The sequence below is a fragment of the Ursus americanus genome, chromosome 15 (genome assembly GCF_024610735.1).
Source record: "Ursus americanus isolate L20-20 chromosome 15, mUrsAme1.1.p, whole genome shotgun sequence".
Classification (NCBI taxonomy): domain Eukaryota; kingdom Metazoa; phylum Chordata; class Mammalia; order Carnivora; family Ursidae; genus Ursus; species Ursus americanus.
Genome location: NC_142141.1, coordinates 60286656 through 60299993, shown reverse-complemented (window position 1 = coordinate 60299993; position 13338 = coordinate 60286656). Strand labels below are relative to the sequence as shown.

The window sequence follows — 13338 nt, the reverse complement described above, 5'->3', positions numbered from 1 at the left end:
CCCCTCACTCACTGATTGAGAACTGTTCCAGTGCTGCTGAAGCCCAGTCCTGGATGAGTGTGCACATGTGTGTCCGTGTGCACTCGGGCCTCAACCCCTGCAGACACAGCAAGTGTGGGCCATGGGGGCCTGAGTCCTTGCTGTCCAAGGCAGGTTGGGACTCTGCGACATGCGGGGAGGGAGGAAGCTGCAGGGGCCAACAGGGAGAAGGGACCACTCAAAAGAACGGAGCTGGGAGGATAAGGAAGTATCTGGAAACTCACTCCTTACTGCCTCCTGACCCCGGGCCTTTCTGCTCACCGGCACACACCCAGCACAGCCTGTGAGTGGAGTCCAGTGCTGCACTCACGTGCATGTGCTCACGTGTGTCTCTGGAAGGTGCTGTTCCGAAAGCTTTTTGAATGTATGCTGTGATGGCCTCTGAGCAGCACGGAGGCAAAAGGGTCCAGTACCTCCTACACCGAGCTCGGGGGGCATGAAGTAGGGACTCGACAGGTGTTCACTGAGTGAGTAAATGGGCAGCAGCCACTGAGGGGTCTCCAGACCATCTTCTTAGTCCTTGTCTCCAGCTTCGCAAGCGCTCACCTGACATGTTAGCTCAATTCTTCACTTCAGGCATATTCCCCTCTCCTGTCAACCCCATACCTGTCCCACAGCACCCCTACCCTCCCACCTTCCAGTGTGTCCCCAAACTGCCACAGAAAACCTGCTGTCCTCCCAGCCTTCCCCACACCCTGTCTTCAGACGTTATCTCCCATCACTTGGCTTTTTGCTCCTGTTTCACAAATAGCCCTGCCTGCCCACACAGACAGGCACACACGTGTGTACATGCAAACATATGTAGGTACACACACACCAGCTCTTCCTTTGAGCCTACATAACCCCCTGTATATGAAATGTCCTCCCCTGCTACCATGAAGCAGACCAACCTTCACAAAGGTGGGACCCCACCTCCCTCAGGATGGCCCCCTCCCACAGTGAGCCTGAGTCCTTCCTCCCCTCACTCCTAGATCTGCTTTTACAGACTATGAAACATGAATGTGATGTTCATCACTGCCTTCTGCGCTCTCTCTCTCTCTCTCTCTCTCTGCAGCTGCCCTCCGTGGCGTGCAGTCCCTGGGGAGCAGGCACAGTGCTTCCTCCAGCTTCACTCTCAGGGTCCCCAGCAGACAGCACTGCAATAGATACACCCTCAAACGCTATCGCACTGGCAGGGTAAGCAGCGCTTGGACCAGAGAAAAGGGCAACGCCCAGCTGCCCCCTGAGCCTCAGCACTGCCACTGCAGGGTCCTGGGACAGGCAGCACCACCTCCTCTCCACAGGGGGTTCTCGCCCCCTTGTCCAAAAGCGCTCTCTCCAGCAGCCCAGTGAGGCTATTAACTGCAGAATGTTGTTTTAAACAAACTGAGGGCTTCAGAGGGGAGGGGGGTCGGGGAATGGGATAGGCTGGTGATGGGTAGTAAGGAGGGCACGTATTGCACAGTGCACTGGGTGTTACACGCAAGTAATGAATCATGGAACTTTACATCAAAAACTAGGGATGTACTGTATGGTGACTAATATAATAAAAAATATTATTTAAAATGCATAAAACAAAACACTCAGATTGCAAAGGACCCAATGGTACTGAAAATCAGATCTCTGCGAGGACCCCCATTCCAGCCCTGTGCGTCACTGGCTCGGCCCTAGAGCCCATCCCCCATATATCTGGTCACAACCCCCCTTCAGGTTGATCCTCCCTCTGGTGGGAGGTACCCCTGAGGTGGCGGGATGCAGAGGGGTGCAGTAGGGGGGGTGAGAAAATTTTGGATAAGGGAATCTGACACAAAAGGCACGCTCACCCGGGATTTCTGAGAGGCTGTGGTTGTGGCTACTGTTCGTACAGAGAGATCTGAATCATGATTTATGGTTCACAGAGCTTGGGTGGATGTGGGGGGAAAGAGAGAGGGAGAGAGACAGCCGGCCTCATAGCCACAGCACAAGAAATAGCTACCCTGGATTAAAGCTGATAAATAACGGCCCCCACATAAGTGATGGTTTTTTTCAGCTGAAATCTGCGGACTCCGGAAGTACTTTCTTTGCTTTTATTGTTGACTCTATTAGCCGCTATATATTGAGCATTACGACCAGCAGGGACATAAGCAATATGAATTCAAGGATCACACTAGCTCAAAATAGAAAAAGAGCTTGTTATTTCCTTCTAAACCAGCAGCAAAGCGGAAGAAATCAAGTAATTTTTATATTATGAGATTTCAGGGTGTTTTTCATACTGTGTCTATTTCCTTTTTAATGACAGTTGTCAGAAGTCACTTTTAAGAAAGCACTTAGAAATTGAATAGAAAATGTCTCACACATTTACTTCCCTTGTTTTTGTGAAATTCAAATAAGACGTGAGCGACAGGCATGGAGTGCTCGTCCCCCACGCTCCGCAGATGCTGGCTTTCTTCGAACCCTCTCTTCTGGGAAGTGGGAAGGGAGACTGCAGGTCTGTCAAGAGGTGCCCTGCTTGGGATTCAGCCCCCACTGGCCATGACTAAATGCACCAGGTGAGCGTCTGTTTTGGGGGTCCCCTGGCACCTTCGAGCACCCTGGCTTGGCAGGGAAGCCCCGCTTGAGGAGTTACGACGGAAGCAGAGTCAGCCCCTCCAGAGAAGCCAGATCCCAGGTTCCAGGCCTCCACAGCAGGCAGGATCATCCCGGGCTCTGCACTGAAACCTTGTGTCTGTCACAGGGAAGCAGATGGGCAAGAGACAATCCAGCCTGAGTGGCGCTTCCTTACCCAGTTCCCTGCGACCCAGGAGCTGGGGGTCTCAGCGACCAAGATCCAGCTTCAGCTGGTCCCTCAAACCACTTCTGCAGGGGGGCAGGGAAGGGGGACACAAAGCTCCTGGTCAGGGGCCCTGCAAGCCCGTTCGGAGATTCTGCTCATGACCAAAGATCCATGCTGGCTAAAACTAGTCAGGGAGAAATGCTCTCTTTTTTACACCAAGGTCCTGGTGAATACACCCATCTTCAACGTGGACACAAAAATTCTGAGTTCAAATCATGACCGGGCCAGCTATTAGCTCTACAGTTCTGGGTAAACAGCATAAACCCTGTTTCTCGACAGCAGTGTGTGAGGACTTTGACCCTTTCATCGGATTGTGGAAGACTTCCCACATTCACAGAAACATCATCAATGAAGTGAACAAGAACCATATTCGGTCATGTTGGCTGGTCCCCCGGGGCCTCCAAGCAGGGCTCTGTGTGTGAAACTCAGCTCAATAGTGACCTGCGTCTCAGAAGACCTTCCGTGAAGGTTTTGAACACAGCCCAGGAGGATCAGGAACCCCCTCAGAAGAGGGGATGCTGGGAGTGGAGAGGGAAGAGAGGAGAAAGTCCATGTGTTGTTCCCAGTGGGAAGCCCACCCCTCACCCAGCCCCCATATACCACCTTCCCAGCCCCCATGTCTGCCAACCGAGCCTTCTCTTTCTTCTGCCCCTACATAGACCCTTGTGCATCTAGACTGGGAAAGGTGCAGGGCATTAACTCGAGTCTGATGGAGTCATCAGCAGGGACCTCCTTGGGGGTAGAGGAAACCAATTCATGCTCCGATCTGAGGTGCCACCTTCTAGAATAAGTCCTGTGGCCCCAGCAAAGGACAAGGGTCCAGGATCCTGGGACCAGAAGGAGGAGACAGCCAGGTGTGTGCAGCCCTTGCGTACTGACCCCACGAGGCCCTCACGGGCCTAGAAGCCGCTGCTGCAAGTACGTTTACGAAGCCAGTCCTCTCAGGAGCTCACTAACTGCATGGGGGCCTGTGGATGAGACTTCCCGGAGGCCCAGGCAGCAGGGCAAGGAGGCAGCACGGCTGAGCCCATCCTGCAGACGGGGGGAGGGACGGCCGGAGAGGGCGCCTCACACACACGCACACGGAGCTCATGAGAAGTGGCGCTGGGAGTGGGGCCCAGCCAGCTGGCCCCAGGCCTGTGTCCCAAGGACCATGGTGCCGCCTCCACTCCTGCTCTAGGGCACTGGAAACCGCCTTCCCGCGCTGGTGGGCGGCAAGGGTGTCCCCTTCCCACCTCTGACTCAGCCCCCACCACAAATGCCACAGATGTGATGGGCAGAGTAAGTCCCCCCAACATTCACGTCCTAATCCCTGGGGGGCTGTGAATATGGTGGGCTACCCAGCAAAGGGAAACTGAGGTCGTGGATGGAACTAATGCTGCTGATCAACTGGCCTTAAAGCAGGGAGCGCCTGGGTGGCTTCAGTACAACACCGGGGTTCTCTAAAGTGCAGGCGGAGGCGGGGCCGGAGGGAGGTGTGACTACGGGAAAGGGGCAGCGGGCAACCGGGCAGGCGGTGTAGCCAGAGGAAGAGCCCAGGAGCCAAGTGACCGGCTCTAGACCCGGAAAAGGCAAGACACCGCTTCTGCCCTGGAGCCTGCAGGACAGGCCCCGCTGACCTCTCGGAACAGTAAGATCGTACATTCGTGACAGCAGCCAGGGGCAACTGAGACAGAGCTGCCGTCACCATGTCCCCTGTGGTCTGAAGTCCCGGGACCCGCGCTTCCAGCCACTTGAAAGCTGTGTCCGCTGGGCAGCTTTGTCAACCTCTCTGAGTCTCTGTTTTCCCGATTCTAAAACGTGTGCAATCATGCCCCCAGGATGATGTGAGGGCTACATGAAGTCGGGCTAATTAACTATAAACAACAAGAAATGTGTGGGTTATGTTATTGATTTGCAAGGGGCCGGAGGGGGGAAATTAAGATTTGTTTGAACTCGAGACAGAAACTGCTAATTGTTACCCTCAGAAATTGCTTGAATATCTATAAACATTTACTTTTCTTTTCAATAATCACATATATGGCTTTAAATCAATATAATGAGCCCCCTTGGGAAGGAGTTCTGGAAGCCAGTAAGAATTCCAGCGTGGGCCTGTGGAGCAGACTTGGCAGACCTGATCAAGTCTTCACACAGAGTCATCAGCGCTCCAGGACCAGAACACAGATAACAGGACGGGTTCTGCCCCGTTGGCCTCACTCAGACGGAACACAAGGTGACCCCGTAAGTAACAAGATGGGGAAGACCTGCTCCTCGCTGGCTGGCCACGGGGCTGCATTATAGCGTGATCACATTATAATGTAATACATGGTGTTACAATGACAGATTCCCTGAAGGGAGGGCCTCTACAGAGAAGCATTTTTATAATTTCGGAAACTACCTGGTTTTTATTTCTGATTGTAGAGTTTTAGAATTCTAATATATCACATATTTATAAAGGCATCACACAGCAGAACTTAGAATTGTTTTCATAGGGGGCCAGCAGTTACTGAACATCTCTGTTGGACCAGACACCACACCAATTACATATAATCTCTTACACTCAACTCCTTCCTCTATGAAATACATATTTATATATACATATACACACATATGTGCATGTATAGAGAAACCCTACTTCATAAGGCTACCAAGGATTAAGTTAAATAGAATTAAATAACATAGCCAGGGACACACATCTGGGAAGAAATAGGACTGAAATCACCCTTACTCTCCCTGGGTCTCATGCCATGCACCTCATTGATTCCACCACACGGCATGGCCCCTCCTTACGGAAGGTGCTAGGTCTTTCCTCGCTGTGAATTTATTCCTCATCCTATCATTTGACCCAGCTTTTAAATCCATCGTGAGGCAAACACTGATCTGACACTCTACTCCCCACTCACACTGATTCACCCACAAAAGTGCACTTTTTTAAAAAGTACATTAACAGTAGGAGAAAATATTGAGCCATGAACTGCATTAGGAGACTTGAAAATTCACTCAGAATATTCACCGAGTCCTGGTACGTTGCAGGAAAACTCCTAGGAACTGGATGCTGGCCTCGTGGGAAAGGACAGAAACAAGCAAACAGTCAACCAGTGAAACACACAAGCTATCAAGCTGCTGTGAGTGCCACACAGAGAATGTGCTTGACCACCGTCCAACGGAAGCTTCTCCATAAAGGTGAGCGAGAAGTGAATGTTTCTTACTGTGAGCTACAGAGATTCGGGGACTATTTGTTGCTGTGGCAGAAGCCACCCTCTGCAAGAATATCATCTAGATCTTCAGCTTACGCAACTGATTACCTAGTGGTTCAGTTTACCAATTTAGGGGTTGACATGTGGGGTGGAAGGTGGGAATCGAGATTTCAGTTTAGAACACATTCAACAAACAGGAATACCAGCTGTTTTATGGAAGACACACTCCTTGCATTTGTAGGAGAATCAAATTGTTTCCGTTTGGAATTTAACATCCCAAATAAATTTTTAAACCCCTTATATGCAATCTGTTCACTGTCAAACATTTTATTCCCTAAATTGTTTAGTTCACATTTATCCAAAAAGAAAGTGCATTTGGAGTTAAAACTAGTTTCCCCCAAAGAGATTCTAGAGCAGAAAGGTAGAAACAAGGTCACAAAAGGATGAAACCCACACTCTGCCCATCTCACCACTGTCATTCAGTTGGTGAGGCTGCTGGGGAACAAGCCTACTGAGGTCAAGGTGGGTAAGGGATTGCCCTTAAAATCACTCCTGGCTCACTGTGAGAAATAAAATCCACGTGGATAGCCCATTGTCAGGGATAGCGAAGGGAATCTCTCCCAGGGAAGCAATTCATTTTTTTTTTAATCAAGACAAATCCATCTTATTTTTCTTATAAATTATTATTATTATAATTTTTGGAGAGAGAGACTGTGTAAGTGGGGGTGGGGAGGGGCAGAGGAAGAGAGAGAATCTTAAGCAGGCTCCACACCCAGCATGGAGCCCAACACGGGGCTCAATCCCATGACCCCGAGATCATGACCTGAGTCAAAATCAGGAGTTGGACGCTTAATTGACTGAGCCACCCAGGTGCCCCAAGACAAAGTCACCTTAAACAAGACAAGGAACACATTTTGTTTGAAAACTCCAGTTGGATATTTGGTTTATGAATAATTGCATATCACATTTCATTTATAGACCATCGTATTTCCATGTAATCATATAATCTTGACAACTCACAGTCTCAAAGATTTTAATTCTGGTATAATTAACACACGGTCTTGTATTAGTTTCAGGTGTACAATACAGTGATTCAATAATTCTATACATGACTCAGTGCTCATCGAGTTAAGTGCACGCAATCCCCTTCACCTATTTCACCCATCCCCCTCCTACAGCCCCTCTGGTGACCTTCGGTTTGTTCTCTAGAGTTAACAGTCTGGTTTTTTGTCTCTTTTTCTCTCTGTTCATTTGTTTTGTTTCCTAAATTCCACATATGAGTGAAATCATATGGTATTTGTCTTTCTCTGACTGCCTAATTTCACTTAGCATTATACCCTCTAGGTCTGTCCAGCCATGTTGCAAATGCCAAGATTTCATGCTTTTTTATAGCTATAAAATATCCAGAGTGTGTGTGTGTGTGTGTGTGCGTGCGTGCGCGCACGCACATGTGTGTATCACATCTTCTTTATGCATCCATCTACCAATGGACACTTGGGCTGCTTCCATAATTTAGCTATTGTAAATAATGCTGCAATAAACATAGGGGTGCATCTATCTTTTCAAATTAATGTTTTCATATTCTTTGGGTAAATACCCAATCGTGGAATTACTAGATCACATAGGAGTTCTATTTTTAATTTTTTGAGGAACCTGCCTACTGTTTCAGTAGTGGCTGCACCAGTTTGCACTCCCACCAACAGTGCACAGGGGTTTCTTTTTCTCCACATCCTCACCAACACTTGGTGGTTCTTGTGGTGTTGATTTTTAGCCATTCTGACAGGTGTGAAGTGACATCTCACTGTTTTGATTTGCATTTCTGTGGTGATGAGTGATGATGAGCATCTTTTCGTGTGTCTGTTGGCCATCTGGATGTCTTCATTGGAGAAATGTCTGCTCATGTCCTCTACCCATTTTTAATGAGATTATTTGGGCTTTATACATTTTGATTACTAACCCTTTATCAGATATGCCATTTGCAAATACCTCTTTCCATTTAGTGGATTGTATTTAAGGTTTGTTGATTATTTCCTTTCCTGTGCAGAAGCTTTTTACTTTGCTATGGTCCCAATAGTTTATTTTTGCTTTTGCCTCCCTTGCCTCAGGAGGCATATCTAGAAAAATGTTGCTATGACCAATGTCAGAGAAATTACTGCCTGTGCTCTCCTCTAGGATTTTATGGTTTCATGTCTCACATTTAGGTCTTTAATCCATTTTGAATTTATTTTTGTGTATGGTGTAAGAAAGTGGTCCAGTTTTCCCAACGCCATTTGTTGAAGAGACCATCCTTTTTCCCACAGCATATTCTTGCCTCCCTTGCCAAAGATTAATTGACCATATAATCAGGTTTGTTTCTGGATTTTCTATTCTGTTCCATTGATTTATGTGTCTGTTTCTGGGCCAGTGCCATATTGTTTTGATCACTACAGCTTTGTAGTAGATCTTGAAATCCGGGACAATTCACATTTTAATGACTGCCCAGTGAATATCATAATGTATTTTTACCTAATCTTCTGTAATATAATTTTTCTATAAAAAATAATATACATTCATAGAAAGTTGTTAAATATGCACTACTAGGTGAAAAAAGTCAGAGACATAAAATAATATCTTTAGTATGATATAATTAAAATTAAAGTTAATAATAAGTGTTATATACATAAAGATATCTGCATAGATTAATGTTAAATTACAAACAAGAAATAAACCTATGGGAATTTCCAATTATTTATTTTTTTTAAATATAGAAGGCTGCATAAATTTGTTTGCCATTCTTGCACATCCATGCTCATCTTCTCTGTATCGTTCCAATTTTATATGTGCCGAAGTGAGCACCTATTACTCATTTCTACATCCCTTAAATCCTTAAAGATAAACACACAGATTTTTCATAATTAAAAAACAACAGCAATAAAGATATTTATGAAGAAGTAGAAGAGGAAATCATTCATACAGAAACGCCTGAGGAAAACATCCTGACACCAAAGCAAAGGCCTCGAAGAGAATAAATACCATCCTTGGCGAGGCTCGTGGTCCATGGGATAATGATGAATCCGGCCCCAACTTACATTGTACAATCCAGCCTCCTGACAGCTTAACACATGCTTACTGCTGCTTATTATACTTTAATACAGACACAGAATTAATATTTGATGTTCTTCTGTTGTTTCCCTGTTTATGAGTATCTACAGCCTGAATGAGCAAGTCGTAGACTAGAGACATAAAAGCACACTGCTAAATTCACATTTCCCCTTAATGTCAGAAACCACAGCTACTTTAAAAAGGATCATCAGGGATGCAGGTACACTCTGACGTTTTGATCTAACCCATTTTCACATTCAAAGGGCGCATTGAGTGTTATTCAGAAGTACATAATTGCACTCAGAGCAGAAAGCACTTAGCGTCAGCTGCACACCAGCTCCAAGTCTTAACTGGAGATTTACGGGAATGTGTCAGCCGACACGGGACTGGGGATCCTTCTGAGCTCTGTGGAGCTCTTGGCATGGAGCCCGATGCCTGGGTGGGCTTTGACAGGGTCTCTGTGTGTCTCCTAGCTCCCCCTGTCCCTTCTCTGAGGGCCTCTGCTCCCCACCTCCACCCCTCCCCCCTCAGTTATGGGAAAGGAAGACCCAGAGGCAAGGGAGATGCCATCCGGCTCTAGAGTGGATGAATGGATCTCAGCACCTCAGACAATAGGACCTTCACTCAGGAGTTTGCGAATCCATTCCTTCTCCCTTTGCCTTTGCTTTTTGAGCTTGAATGAAGCCAAAGGTCACCAAAAGCTTCAAGAGAAAATAGTGAATTTCACTGATGGCTGAGTCAAAATCTCCAGATCGAGCCTGGATCCACCTTCAAATGCTGACTCACCAGATTCTGATGCTTGCTGTTTCCAAGCCTGGCTGGCCATGGGGAGTTTGAACAGAATCTCAAACCTTGCAAGTTTTTGCCTATTTCAAGCCTTGCCCCTTCTGGGGCTTCTGCTTAATAACCGAATGGAAGTGCTAGTACTGGATGAGGCCCAACACCATACATACTTTGACAGCATCTCCAAGACCAGTTCACGCCCAAAATAGCCCACGTGGGTGCATGCCAGCCAGTCAGCCTGGAACCGATGATGCTCTCCCGTTTGCTTCTAAATTTCCAGGCTCTCACAAGACTGTGCTCATCTCGTGAACTGCTACTTTAAAAAGGAATCTTTTTAAAGGTTGAGTCAAAGAATCAATCTTCTATTTTTGGCCGTAACACTTAAAGTCAATATATGCTGGAACTTTACTATACATCTGTCCTCTAGAGAATGAACCAACCCAAAGGGATGTTTTATCAAGGACAGGAAGACCTGGCCACCATACTGCTTCTTACATGGCTTGGTCCCCGTGGGCCTCGAGGAAGATTTCATAATGAGTCTCTGTCAGTTTCATCATCATTGATGGTGAGCCCCTACTGCCCCGGTAAGATGGAGCAGCCAGGTGTCCACAGCCCACGCAGAGGTGTATTTGTAACCACTGCACAATCTCACGACCCCCACTGGCATCACCTGAGGCTCTTAATGAAATACTGATTCTGGGGCCAACCCAGATCCAGTACATCGGAGGCTCTGTGGGTGACAGTCACGAACAGCCAGGTGAGGACCGCTGCCCAGGACACGGGGGCCGGAGCGACGTCACTGCCCCCCTCCATCAATGCCGTGCTTGTCCCAGCCCTGATTCTCCACTATAGGATTCGAGGAGGTGGGCAGCTCAGCCAAGAAAGCAGGGCTGGAGCTCAGCCTCACAGACTTTGTAACCTCATCAGACAGACAAAACTCCTGAGTATCAATTAGAGAAAGCAGGGCATAAAATGAATGCCAAAGTGTTGAGTGCAGAGGATTAGGGACCAAGACGAGACATTTAACCGGAGGGTGATGATGTAACTCAGAACAGCTGTGCCAATCGCTGGGCCCGGCTCTGCCACAGAGAAAAACCAGAGCTCAGAGAAGCCACTTGGGTTTCCCAGAATCTGACAATGAGTTCGCCTCCAAGCCGAGTCTGGCACACAAAGTGCCCAACTCACGCTCTCTCTGACCCACTCCAAGTGAAGTGGAACACTCAGCCCATTGTCTGGGTAATTACACGTTTTTTAACTCGCATCTGATAAATCCACATAATTAAGCCCCCCCACCCAAAAAGTGCTTCTTTTTTCCCTCTTTTTGAATTATCTACATAATTGCCTTCATTTTCCACTTCATTTTGCTTACATAACTATGACTTCACCCCTCCTTTGGCAGAGTCAGCATGAAGCAAGCTTTTCCCCGGATAATCCACACATATTGAACCATTATCATCTATGAAGCAGTGTGACTGGTATGATGAGGAATCATGAACACGAATTATAAATGACCATATCCAAGTGTCCTGCCTTCCTCACGGCTGTTCCACACATGGTCTTAGGAGAAGGCAGCTCACAAGATGAGGCAAGGCATGATGCCAGGAGGGGCTGGAGGTACGGCGCAGTACTGCATGGAGGACAGGAGGAGAGAGGAGAAAGCACGAGAACCACAGGGGCAGAGATGCGGAGACGGGGAGTGCCCCTGGGCTGGAGCATCCTCTGGGCGCTCTGAGGCAGTGAGGAAGAAAGGGAGCAATCAAAGGGCATCACATGCTCGGTTGTCTGAACTCAGGTTTGACTGGACTCTCCCACTTACCAGCTGGGTGATTTGGGCGAGTCACTTAGCCTCTCTGGGCCTCAGTTTCCTATTTGTAAAATGGCTTTAATGATGAATTGTCTTGTTCAGAATATCATCTAAGTCATTTTGGTCTGGTAGAGCAAAACTACCGTTGACCAGGTGGCTTAAACAACAAGGCTTTATTTCCCACAGTTCTGGAGGCTGGGTCCAAGGCCAAGAAGTAATGGATCTGGTGCCTGATGAAGGCCCACTTCCTGGTTGCAGGCAGCTGCCTCTGGCTGTAACCTCACATGGCTGAGAAAGAAAGCTCTACTCCCTTCATCTTCTTATAGGAGCTCTAATCCCATCATGGGGGCTCCACCCTCATGACCCAACCTGATTCTTATTTCCTCCTCAAGTCCTCACTTCCAAAAACCATCACAATGGGGATAGTCTCAACACATGAATTTGGGGTGGCTGCAAATATTCAGTCCATAGCACTTATTTTGAGGATTATCTGAGCTGAAATATGCAAATCGTTTTTAAAAGCATCAGCAGCAGCAGCAGCACCACATGCTTATTGGTTATTATGCTTTGATCCTAGAGGCTGGAAGGTGATAGTCGTTATAGGCACTGAGTAGGAGTATGTCGTTATGACTCAACATCTACTCCACTGTCCATTAAACAGAGGGGAGTCGGTAGAGACGAACAGCCAGGGGTGTTCCACACCATGCCAGGGGTGGAATCATCTGGACATCATCAAGTCACAAACAAGAAAGACATGGCAAGAATGGAGAAACTGGATGCCCTGTCTGGCATGCTACCAAAGAGGGAGGCAGGGCACACAGATGGCCTTACAGACCCTTACAACTGGTTCCAACAGAGGAATAGGAATGCCCTGGGCTCTGCTGAGCATGGGGTCTCGAGTGTCCCTCCCGTAGGAAACCCAGAGGCCAATGGCGGGGAGCACCCAGATGTGGTATGGGGAGTTGGGAGGAAGAGATTTACAGGAAATGGGCGCTCCAGGGAGAGACCTGGGAAAGAGGAGAATGGATGCTAAGGCCTGGAGAGCCTGGAGAGGGGCTCTGTCACACTGCAGACTGGTTCCAGGGATGGAGGATGTGGCAACCAAATGGGAACCCCAGGTTCTGTACAGAGCCCATATGTCTGCCAGCATCTATCACCCATGTGATACACTGAAACTGGGACAGAGTTCAAGGTGGCCTGCACCTGGAAGGATTCCCAATCCCATGCTCTAAAGTGGCACAAGACACAGGGTATGATGGTGAATCAGCGAGGACAGGGGAGGAATCATCTGATACTGGCTGGTCTTATGGGAATCTCTGAATTTTTTTTCACCTTTGAGTATTTTTAATGCTTTTGGGTTTTGACCATTTATTCAATTTGCAAATCCACAGGAGAGGCCGTGTCTTTGTAGATCTATTAGCAACTCAGAACAGCATACATGTTAAATTTTAACTATTATAGCCAAAATGATACTTCTGAAGGATATGGAAGTCCCTGGAGATGAGGAATAAAAATATCTAGCCTACACACGGAGAAACAAACTGCCACCCAGGAACCTGAAATATTTTGGTTTTCTGAAGCTGCTAGTTCTGCCAGGTGACATGTTGGTTCCCTGAGGCTTGGTTTTGTTTGTTTTTACTTCAGAAACCACAGAACAGACATGC

At 47.6% G+C, this 13338-nt stretch overlaps 1 protein-coding gene and 1 pseudogene across 6 annotated transcripts in view; both read right to left on the bottom strand.

Annotated features, from left to right (window-relative positions):
• The window catches only part of MED10 (mediator complex subunit 10), a 206265-nt gene that overhangs the window by 161474 nt on the left and 31453 nt on the right, over positions 1-13338 (bottom strand). The gene's annotated exons all lie outside the window — the stretch shown is intronic.
• Positions 8744-8841, bottom strand: LOC123791274 (U6 spliceosomal RNA; annotated as a pseudogene).